This window comes from Chamaea fasciata, unplaced genomic scaffold, assembly GCF_029207755.1.
Source record: "Chamaea fasciata isolate MVZ Bird 193981 ecotype frontalis unplaced genomic scaffold, bChaFas1.0.hap1 SCAF_1244, whole genome shotgun sequence".
In the NCBI taxonomy this organism is placed as follows: Eukaryota; Metazoa; Chordata; class Aves; order Passeriformes; family Sylviidae; genus Chamaea; species Chamaea fasciata.
The window spans coordinates 13,641-22,680 of NW_027095329.1; the positions used below are offsets into that span (position 1 = coordinate 13,641).

Genomic DNA, 9,040 nt, shown 5'->3' on the forward strand with positions numbered 1-9,040 from the left:
ATCCAGGGAGAGTCTCATTCTGGATCACAGTGCCGAGGTGTGCAGGGCAGAGCAGTCCTGGTGTGTGTTGTGTCTGTTGTGCACTCTGTGTCTTGGGTGTCTTGTGTGTGCTGTCTTTTCCCTTAGCCCTTCAGGGGCCTGTCAAAACCTCTGGCATCAGTCTTAGCATTTCTGATCTCTGTGCTCCTCAGCCAGGTGCCTTTGTCTCAGCTGCTCGGACACTCATCAGAATCCATCTCTCTTCACAAGCATCCAGTCCGATGCCTTTTCAGGTCTTGTTCTGAGCTGTACTGACAGCCGTGCACCGCCCTGATCCATTCCGGCGGGTTAGGTCTTGTGAGAATGCAAAGACAGGTCGAGGATTCTGACCGTAGGGTTCTCGGGCATCCATCTCTGCATTTCTTGGGATAAGTCATCCCGATGGCATCTTGTTCCTGCAGGGTTCTCTGAGCCTGGCCAGCTCACCTTCCATCTTACGTCGGTCATCTCATTCCGAGTTCTCTGGACCCTCAGGGTCATTCTTCTTGCCAGAGTTTTCTGTCCCTGTTGTGTCCCCTCGTTTGTCCTGTGCTGTGTCACGGGTGTTGGTGTGTGTTTGGCCGGGAGCTGCTCTGCCTTGCTGCTTAGTCTGGGTGTAGGGGTACGAGGGTAATAGTGCCGGGGGCTTGAAATTTGTGATGTGGGGTGTAGTTAGACTATAGAGGGTATTCCTAGATTGCCACAAGATGTGTGGAGCTGTCAAGGTATCCTGCAGCACTCTGACTTTTGTCCCAACTTTCTTTCAGATGCAGAGGGATGAAATCCGTGGCAGAGCCCCCCATCCTGGGTGAGGGGCTCCCCTGAGAAGATCGATCGCTATTCAAGGTGAGAGTCACATATTTCACATTTTTTGGCACTCCAGTGCAGGCCACCTGCATTTACAGCTTGAAACAGGTGAGTCCCTTGGTAACCCCTGGGCAGCAGCTGGAGCCTGCTCCGGGCTGGGCTGAGGGAGCAAACACTTGTGGCTGACACAGCTCCACACTGGGGGTACTTGGGAAAACACCTGCCTTGTCCTGGATTGGTTTTTTTTTTGAGCTTTTGACAAGGTTTTAGTCATCACCTTGGTAAAAATAAATGGTAAGGACTGAAAACATGAGAGGCTGGCAGGTTATATGCACGAAAGACAACTTTTTTTTTCTTAAATATTTGTGCAACCTATATCTTAATTTTGAGACTCTTTTTTGGTCAACTTTATTGTAAAACCCCCTTATTTTCAAGTTAGCTGCTTCAATAATGAATTTGTTTTACAAATACCCGCTAATGTCCGAAGGTTAAAGCACTAACACCAACATCCCACCTCTTTTATTTTTGCAGCAAAATTTTATCTTTACTAAACTTGAAACTTGATGTTTTTGCAGGTAGTAAGTTAAAGAAGGTGTTTATCTGCCCATCACTGATAGTCAGGGTTATGAAGAAATTGCTCTAGTGTTCTAAAATAAATGCAGATTTTTAGGCCTCTCCCATTCTCTCTGACTAGCAGCATGTGAATTGATTTTTGATCTCCTTTCTGTTGGTGTCTGTGGGTTTTAAGCGGCATGGAGAAGGTGTCTGTGGACATGGCACCCAGGGAATGGTGCTGGGAAGGGCAGGATGGAAAGGAGCTGCTCAGGAATCCAGAGCAGCAGTGGAGTGGGAGCTGGTGCTGCTGCCTCAGTCACACCCTCCTGGACAGTCTGTGCAGTGATAATATTCCTACTTTCCTTCCTGAACCTGGGGTTGGAGGAGAACATGAGTCTTGGCATTGTTGGAAAGGGGAACTCCAGGGAAAAACTGCTGTTTGTGTCCTCAGAGAGCAGTGGGAAGAGCCTGGGAGAAATCCTGGCTGGCTGAGGGATCCTTGTGTCCCCTCAGGAATAAATCCCTGCGTCTCCTCAGACCTGCTGGTTTGCAGTAGAGTTTGGGCACCTTTCGCTGCAGCTGTGGTTCTTAATAACTGGAAGTCCATGGATTGCTGGGCGATTCCCATAAGTTCTCCTATTTTGTAGGAGCTGCACGGTGAGGTCAGCATTCTGATGGAGGCCCTGGCACAGCTGCCAAGGGCAAGGAACGTGGAGCATCCCGGGGCTTCTCCCACCCGAGTTTCTCCCGGAGCGTGCTGCGTGTCGTGCCGGATGTTTAACCCGGGTTTGGGGTGTTCTCCTGCAGTCCCAGCTCTGACTGCTGCCCCCGAGCCCTGGCCTTGCTCTGTCCCAGCACTGAACCTGGCAGGTGGGTGTGCTTTTCCAGCCCTTTAATCCCACGGGCAATCCCAGATTCCCGGAGCTCCCCGAGGCACAGCCTGGCCTCCCTCCCTGGGAGCTGCATTTCAGTCTGCCTGGACCAAGGCCATCCTGTTTGAGACTTTATTCCTGTTGCTTTTCCTCTTCCAGGTTGTGGGCAAAAAGGAGAGAGCCAGTAGGAAGTGAAGCCACTGGAAGGCCTTATCCCAGTCCAAGGTTGGATAGGAGTAACTGGACCTGTTGAATTCCCACTTCCCTTTAAATTAGAGCAGAGGAAGCAGATTTTAAATCATCATTCCATGAACTTTCACCAACTTCATGACTCTTGCAAAAGTTTTCAATGTTAGAAATTCCTGAGCTTGTTTTCCAGGCAAGCTTGGATTTAGATGTTATTCCTTCCTTTTATTTGAAGGAATAACTCTGATTTTCTCTCTGATTTTAGTAAGGGAATATTTATTTATTCCAATTTTCCATCCTAATTGGAATTTTTGCACCTTGTAGAGCACATTTCCAAGGAAATTTACCCAATTAATGTTGGTAAATCAGGAATTGTCCAGCACCATCTCCACAAAATTCTGTGAATTCCCAAGAAAACGTTGAAGTATTTATTTGCCATGATTCATCTCTTTGTAAAGTTCAATTTACTGCATTTTTAATTACATAAATGCCATTAAAACCTGAATCCAGGCCTAGCTGCTGTTCCTTGGACACAAGGGGCTGGTTCTTTCCTACCTTGGCACATTTGGATGTTTGTCCAAAATGAGCTTCCCACTAAAATAGAATTTGTTTCCAAGCAAAAGTGGGAATTGCCTAGAAAACCTTCTGTTCTGGGGGGCACTGGGTTTGTTTCCCTTATTGCTGCATAATTGAGGAAAGCCATGGTGCTTTTTTAGGCAGTGGCAGGAGGTGAGAGCTGCGTTTATTTAATTTTGTATTTTAGTTTTTGTTATTTTTGTATTTTTATGCTCTTTTGTTGTGGTTTTTCATGTTGCGTTTTGTGGTTTTTCAAAGACTTTTTCTTCCGTTTTTCAATTTTTTTTTTTCTTTAGCTATTTATTTACTTGTTAAAACTACTTTTAGTTTTTTATTTTAATTTTTTGTTTAAATTTTTTTTTCCACTTTTTTGTTACTTTGAAATTTTTTTCTTTTGGTATTTTAATTTTATTTATTATTTTCTATAGTTTTGGTTTATTTTTTCATGTTTTCTTTGTTCCTTTTTTTTTTCCCCATACTCTTTCTTCCCCCGGGCGCCTGGGGGTTTGGCTGTTGGCAAGAAAGATGAGAAATGACCTCCGTGCCCGCTGGACGTCGGGATGTCATAGAGAGCGCAGTTGGCAAAAGCTCTGTATTTTCTGCTCCATAAAACTCCTGAAGGGAGAAAGCTGTGACCACCGTGGTGCCGTTTTTTCCTTCCCAGCCCCGACCAGGTCTCCTCCTACCCGTGCACAGTGTTACCAGCAGCAGCCTGCTGTCCAGGCTGTCGAGGCGTATTTCAGAGGGGGCAATAAAAACAAAGTAGACGTTTTATTTTGAACTCTCCGACCCTGCTTGTTTATTAGCAAAGAACTCCAAAACAAAGCGAACAAAAAAAGAAAACCCACAAACTAAACTCCCCCGCAACCCACCAAAAAAAAACCATAGAGAAAGAGAAAACATGCCCATATTATTTGAATAAAGATTAAAACTTTACCCCTTAGAAAACCAGGCTCATTTAATTCAAATTAATTGTGTTTCTGATGTGTTAGGTTAATGACTTCATCTAGTGTAAAATATCGTTTAAAATATAAACAAACGAATTAAAAAATAATGAAAAAGAAAAATAACAAAAAGTATAGGATATGAAAAATAATATAAATAATAAATACACAATATATTATTACATACTACACGTTTTATAAATATATATAATATACATAATATAAACATCTATAATGTACATAATCATGATATTTCAATGAAATGTATTATTATTTATAACATTACATAATAAATAATAAATTATTTTATATATAACTTTCTATACTTAATATATATAATAAATATAATAGTATAATAAACATAATACATGATGTATAATGTACATAATATAAAAGCTGAATTGTAATGATTAATGTAAATATCAGAATCACAAAGATAAAAAATATTGAAATAGAGCCTGAACGAAAGGCTTTTTTGTTTCGGTCTGGTTGCTGGCAGGGCTCTCGCAGGTGTGCTCGGGGGTCTTTTGGGCCATTTATTCCGGAGGCTGTTCGCCAGGGCATTTCTGGGCACGTTCGTTTATGGCTCCGCTCCGCGCCGCCGCGCGGCAGTGCTGCCACCCTGTGGGCAGAGAGCGGTAGTGCAGCTTCCCCCCGCTCGGCCCGTCCGATCTGTGCGGCAATGCCGCCACCGTGTGGGCAAACAGCGGTAGTGCAGCTGTCCCTCCCGCCCGTCCCGCCTGATCTGTGCGGCAATGCTGCCATCGTGTGGGCAAAGAGCGGTAGTGCAGCTGTCCCTCCCGCCCGTCCCGCCTGATCTGTGCGGCAATGCTGCCACCCTGTGGGCAAAGAGCGGTAGTGCAGCTGTCCCCCATGACCGTCCCGCCGGAGCCGTGCGGCAGTGCTGCCACCCTGTGGGCAAAGAGCGGTAGTGCAGCTGTCCCCCCCCGCCCGTCCCCGACGCGCGTGGCAGCCCCGCATTGTGAGCTCGGGGGCGGCGCTGCCGCCCGCCCGCCCGCAGCTCGGGGCCGAAAGGGAGGGAAAAAGGCAAGGAGCCCGGGCGCGTGGCAGCCGGCTGCCTGCGCGCGCCACCCGGACCCCGGAGCCGTCCGGGCGCGCTTTTCCGCGGCGTCTGCGGGTGTGCGGACACGGGATGGGGGCGCAGCGGCGCCGCGGGCGGCAGTCCATTGAGTCAGGCGCTTGTGTGAGCGGCCGAGGGGGCATTTTAGTGGGTTCCACTACCAAGATGGCGGCGAGACGCGAGGCGCCTGACCTTCTAAAAAGGGCGGCCAAAAGGGCGGGAAAAATAAGGACCCTATAGGTGTTTATGCAGCTGCCTGCACAAAACCCCGACTACGGCGCCGCCCGGGGGCAATTTTCCGCGGCGTTTCCAGGTGTGGGGACACGGGCCGTGTGCTCAGTCGCGCCGCGTCCGCGTTCAGATTCGTTGATTTAGTCAGGCGTCTGCGTAAACACCTGGCGGAGGCCTATGCCGAGCCGCAAAGAACATGGCGGCCGGGACGGAAGTGGCCTCAGGAGCAACCAAGATGGCGGCAAGGGAAAGCGGAAGTCACACGTCGCCCCTCACAAAATGGCGCCGAAGCGCGAGGCGCCCGACCTTCCAAAAAAGGCGGCCAAAAGGGCGGGAAAAAATAAGGACCCTGTAGGCGTTTACGCAGACGCCTGCACAAAAACCCCGACTACGGCGCTGCCCGGGCGCAATTTTCCGCGGCGTTTCCAGGTGTGCCGACACGGGCCGTGTGCTCAGTCGCGACGCGCTTGCGTTCGGATTCGTGGATTTAGTCAGGCGTCTGTGTAAACACCTGGCGGAGGCCTATGCCGAGCCACAAAGAACATGGCGGCCGGGACGGAAATGGCCTCAGGAGCAACCAAGATGGCAGCAAGGAAAAGCGGAAGTCACGCGACGCCCCTCACAAAATGGCGCCGAGGCGCGAGGCGCCCGACCTTCCAAAAAGGGCGGCCAAAAGGGCGGGAAAAAGTAAGGACCCTGTAGGCGTTTACGCAGATGCCTGCACAAAAACCCCGACTACAGCGCCGCCCGGGCGCAATTTTCCGCGGCGTTTCCAGGTGTGCAGACACCGGCCATGTGCTCATCCGCGCCGCCTCCGGGTTCGGATTCGTGGATTTAGTCAGGCGTCTGTGTAAACACCTGCCGGGGGCCTTAGCGGTGCCGCAAAAAAGATGCCGGCGGGACCGGAAGTGGCCTCAGACGCAACCAAGATGGCGGCAAGGAAGGGCGGAATGCTCGTGGGGCTCATCGCGGCCGAAAATCACCGAGTGCAGCTCACACCCTGCAATGGCAAAAGCTGTTTTATTAAAACTCAGCCGAGAATTTTCCTCTTATTTCCAGGTCACAGGATATACTGAGCCTGAGAGGGATCCTAAAATCTGACTCTCAAGCAGACGGACCGTTTGAGAATCGAACTCAGCACCTTGGCATTACCCGGACTCTGCTCCAAGCAGCTGAACCAATCTCTGCATTATGGGGATGGACCTCCATAGGATGGCAACGCTTGGCCCCACTAAGGTAAGTGCAGTGCCGCCTTCTCTGCCAAAGCTGCTTCACACACCAGCCCCTGGAATGGCTCGAGGGCAGAACTGGCTGGCAGGTCACGACAGCACAAAGCTCTTCCAGTGACGCTGATTTCCTGTCCTTTCCAGGATTTACTCAACAGCTGCCGTAAAAGTACTTACACAAAGTCTCTTTCTGGGCGGAAAGGAGCAGGACAAGTCCTGAGGCTTCCCTTCTTCCACGGCCAAAGTTCTGGAGAGAGGCAGGGCCGGTCCCACCCGCACAGGGGCGTTTCCTGCAGGTGAGTGTTGCCGGGCCAAACTGATGGCAGCTGCTGAGGCCGGGGCTGCTTTTCTGGCCGGAGGCCTCGGTGCCCCCCCGTGCCGCCTGCAGTGTCCCTCGATGTTTCCTGCAGGTGTCCCGGGTGCCCGGAGGCGCAGGGAGGAAGGAGGCCGGCAGCCCCAGCGGGGCCAGCAGCCCTGGGATGATGTGCAGGGGAGGAGCTGTGCCTGCGGGGCCCCGCCCGTGGCAGCGGCGGCCAAACGCAGGGCCCGGGGCCGGGCTCGGGGCTGGCACGGACACGGCCCCGGGGCTGCCGCGGCTCCTCGGCCAGGGGCTGCTCCCACCGGGCACGGGGAGATGCTGCAGCCTGGACAGAGGCACCCACAGCCCAAGAGCTCCCCAGGGAACAGCTGGCATTGCCCGGGAACGGCGGCTCGGGCTGTCTGCAGAGGGGCTCAGACAGCAATTCCCACCTCCCGGAGCTCCCACACAGTTGCCAGGGATGTCCTGGCCACCCCAAATCCCCTCCCTTTCAGCCTGAGGACATCACCCGTCGGCAGCATTAAAGCCAAGGTGCTCCTCCCTCACAGAAATTAAATCCAGAGCAACGGCCCTCGGAGATGCCTCAAAATCAAAGGTTTGAGTGGGATGGAGTTTCGTTTGGATGAAGTCTGGACTTTTCCAGGGAGCCAGCCGGAGTGCAGAAGTGATGGAAAGCTTTTGCAGGTGGGTCCCACTGGAGGTGTGCTGAAGGCAGGGATGGGCATCCCTTGCCTGAGGGAAAGGCACTTGCAGAGGCCACTGCTGGGGCTCGGAAAGGAGCTGAGCTCCTGCAGGGAGCTGTGTCCTCCCGAGGGCACAGGGGCTGCCTCAGCACAGGCCGGCCAGTGCCTTCTCCTGCTCTGAAACATCACCTGGAGCCCGAGCTCAGGGGGTGGCTGAATTCCAGGGAAATCTGACAGGTGACCCCCAGGGGATGAGGGTTAGAATTAACCAAATCTATGGAATAGAAACCTATCCTGTCCCCATCCTGCTGAGCTTCCTTGGAAGCTCTGCTGGTTCCTGACACATCTGGCATTCAAGCAGCAGCTCTGCGTGGGAATATCCATGCTCTGTGAGGCACTGTGAGGTTATTGCAGCGGGAACTGAGCAGGGAATTCGGGGCCGTGGGTATAATTCATCTAAACTAGCAAAGGTGACAGTGAACCCCAAATCTGGGCACCACACAGAGAACAATCTTTGTGCTGCCCTGTCAGCTCAAGCCCCTGGGCTGGGAAGTTTTGGGAGTCAAACATATGGAATGATAAAAGTCACAGCAACTGGTGTCACCCCGAGGGACAGTCCAAGTCCCAGACAATTCCTCTGCAGTCCCCTGGGGGGGAAAACACCCTCTGTCTGCCAGGAGCCCTGACTGTTTCTCCTATCAGCTGTGTTGGGCTTTAAGAACTTGAAATAACTTTGAAGCCAAAGAAATCACCTTTTCCTTCTGGTTTGATTGTGTTTTTTTGTTGTTTTTTTTTTTTTTTTTTCTTTCAGGTGCTGGACTTGCTTCTGTGGATGTGTGCTGAGCTCTGGCTGCAGGGGACTGTCAGGCCTGAATGGCTGTGAGTTTGTGTTCTTCTCGCTGGGGAAGCAGAAATAATTATTAATTAGACTGCAGAAATGTTTTCAGAAACCTTTCCCCTTTCCTGCCCTTTGCTGGTGGATCTTCTCTTTCTGCCTTTGACTTTACAAAGCTGTTCCCTGATGTCAATTCCCCTGCCTGAATTCCTTGCAGCTCCTAGCTGGGAAAAACTGGGATGATGTCCTAGGGATGTTCTTAGGGGAGGACAGAGGTGAGATTTTTGCCTGTATTTTTCTAATATTTTCTAAAATTTCAGGGAGCTGCTCCTGCTCCTGCCCCTAATCCTGCTGCTGCTGCACAAGTGGAGCCTTGTCAGCGAAGACCTGCATCTGCAGGAGGCCCCGCAGGCCCTGGCTGGGAAGTGCCAAAACAAAGAAGTGATCAGTAAGTGCTGAACTGCTTCCAGGAGGGCATATTTTGTTGCAGCCGTTACAGACCAACCGTGTGGTGCTGGTGACTTTGTGTGAGTTGCTTTATTAAAGCCAATCGTTGGTAAGGGTTTTGAGCCTGCCTTGGAGAGCACTTGGAGCTCTGGGTGCCCTGGCTTTCCCCTAGGTGGCCCTGGGGGCGCCCTGGCTGTCCCCTAGGTGTCCCTGGGGTTGCCCTGGCTGTCCCCTAGGTGTCCCTGGAGTGCCCTGGCTGT

At 51.3% G+C, this 9,040-nt stretch overlaps 1 long non-coding RNA gene across 2 annotated transcripts; it reads left to right on the plus strand.

Moving 5' to 3' along the window:
- The first annotated feature begins 6,204 nt into the window (after positions 1-6,204).
- Positions 6,205-8,798, plus strand: LOC136284665 (uncharacterized). Of its 2 annotated transcripts, XR_010719251.1 has the most exons (5): positions 6,205-6,506; positions 6,641-6,792; positions 7,364-7,499; positions 8,310-8,377; positions 8,654-8,798. It is a non-coding gene; the product is annotated as an uncharacterized lncRNA (long non-coding RNA). The 2 variants fall into 2 exon arrangements; XR_010719250.1 differs by lacking the exon at positions 8,654-8,798 and having other exon boundaries at positions 8,310-8,577.
- The last annotated feature ends 242 nt before the right edge of the window (positions 8,799-9,040 follow it).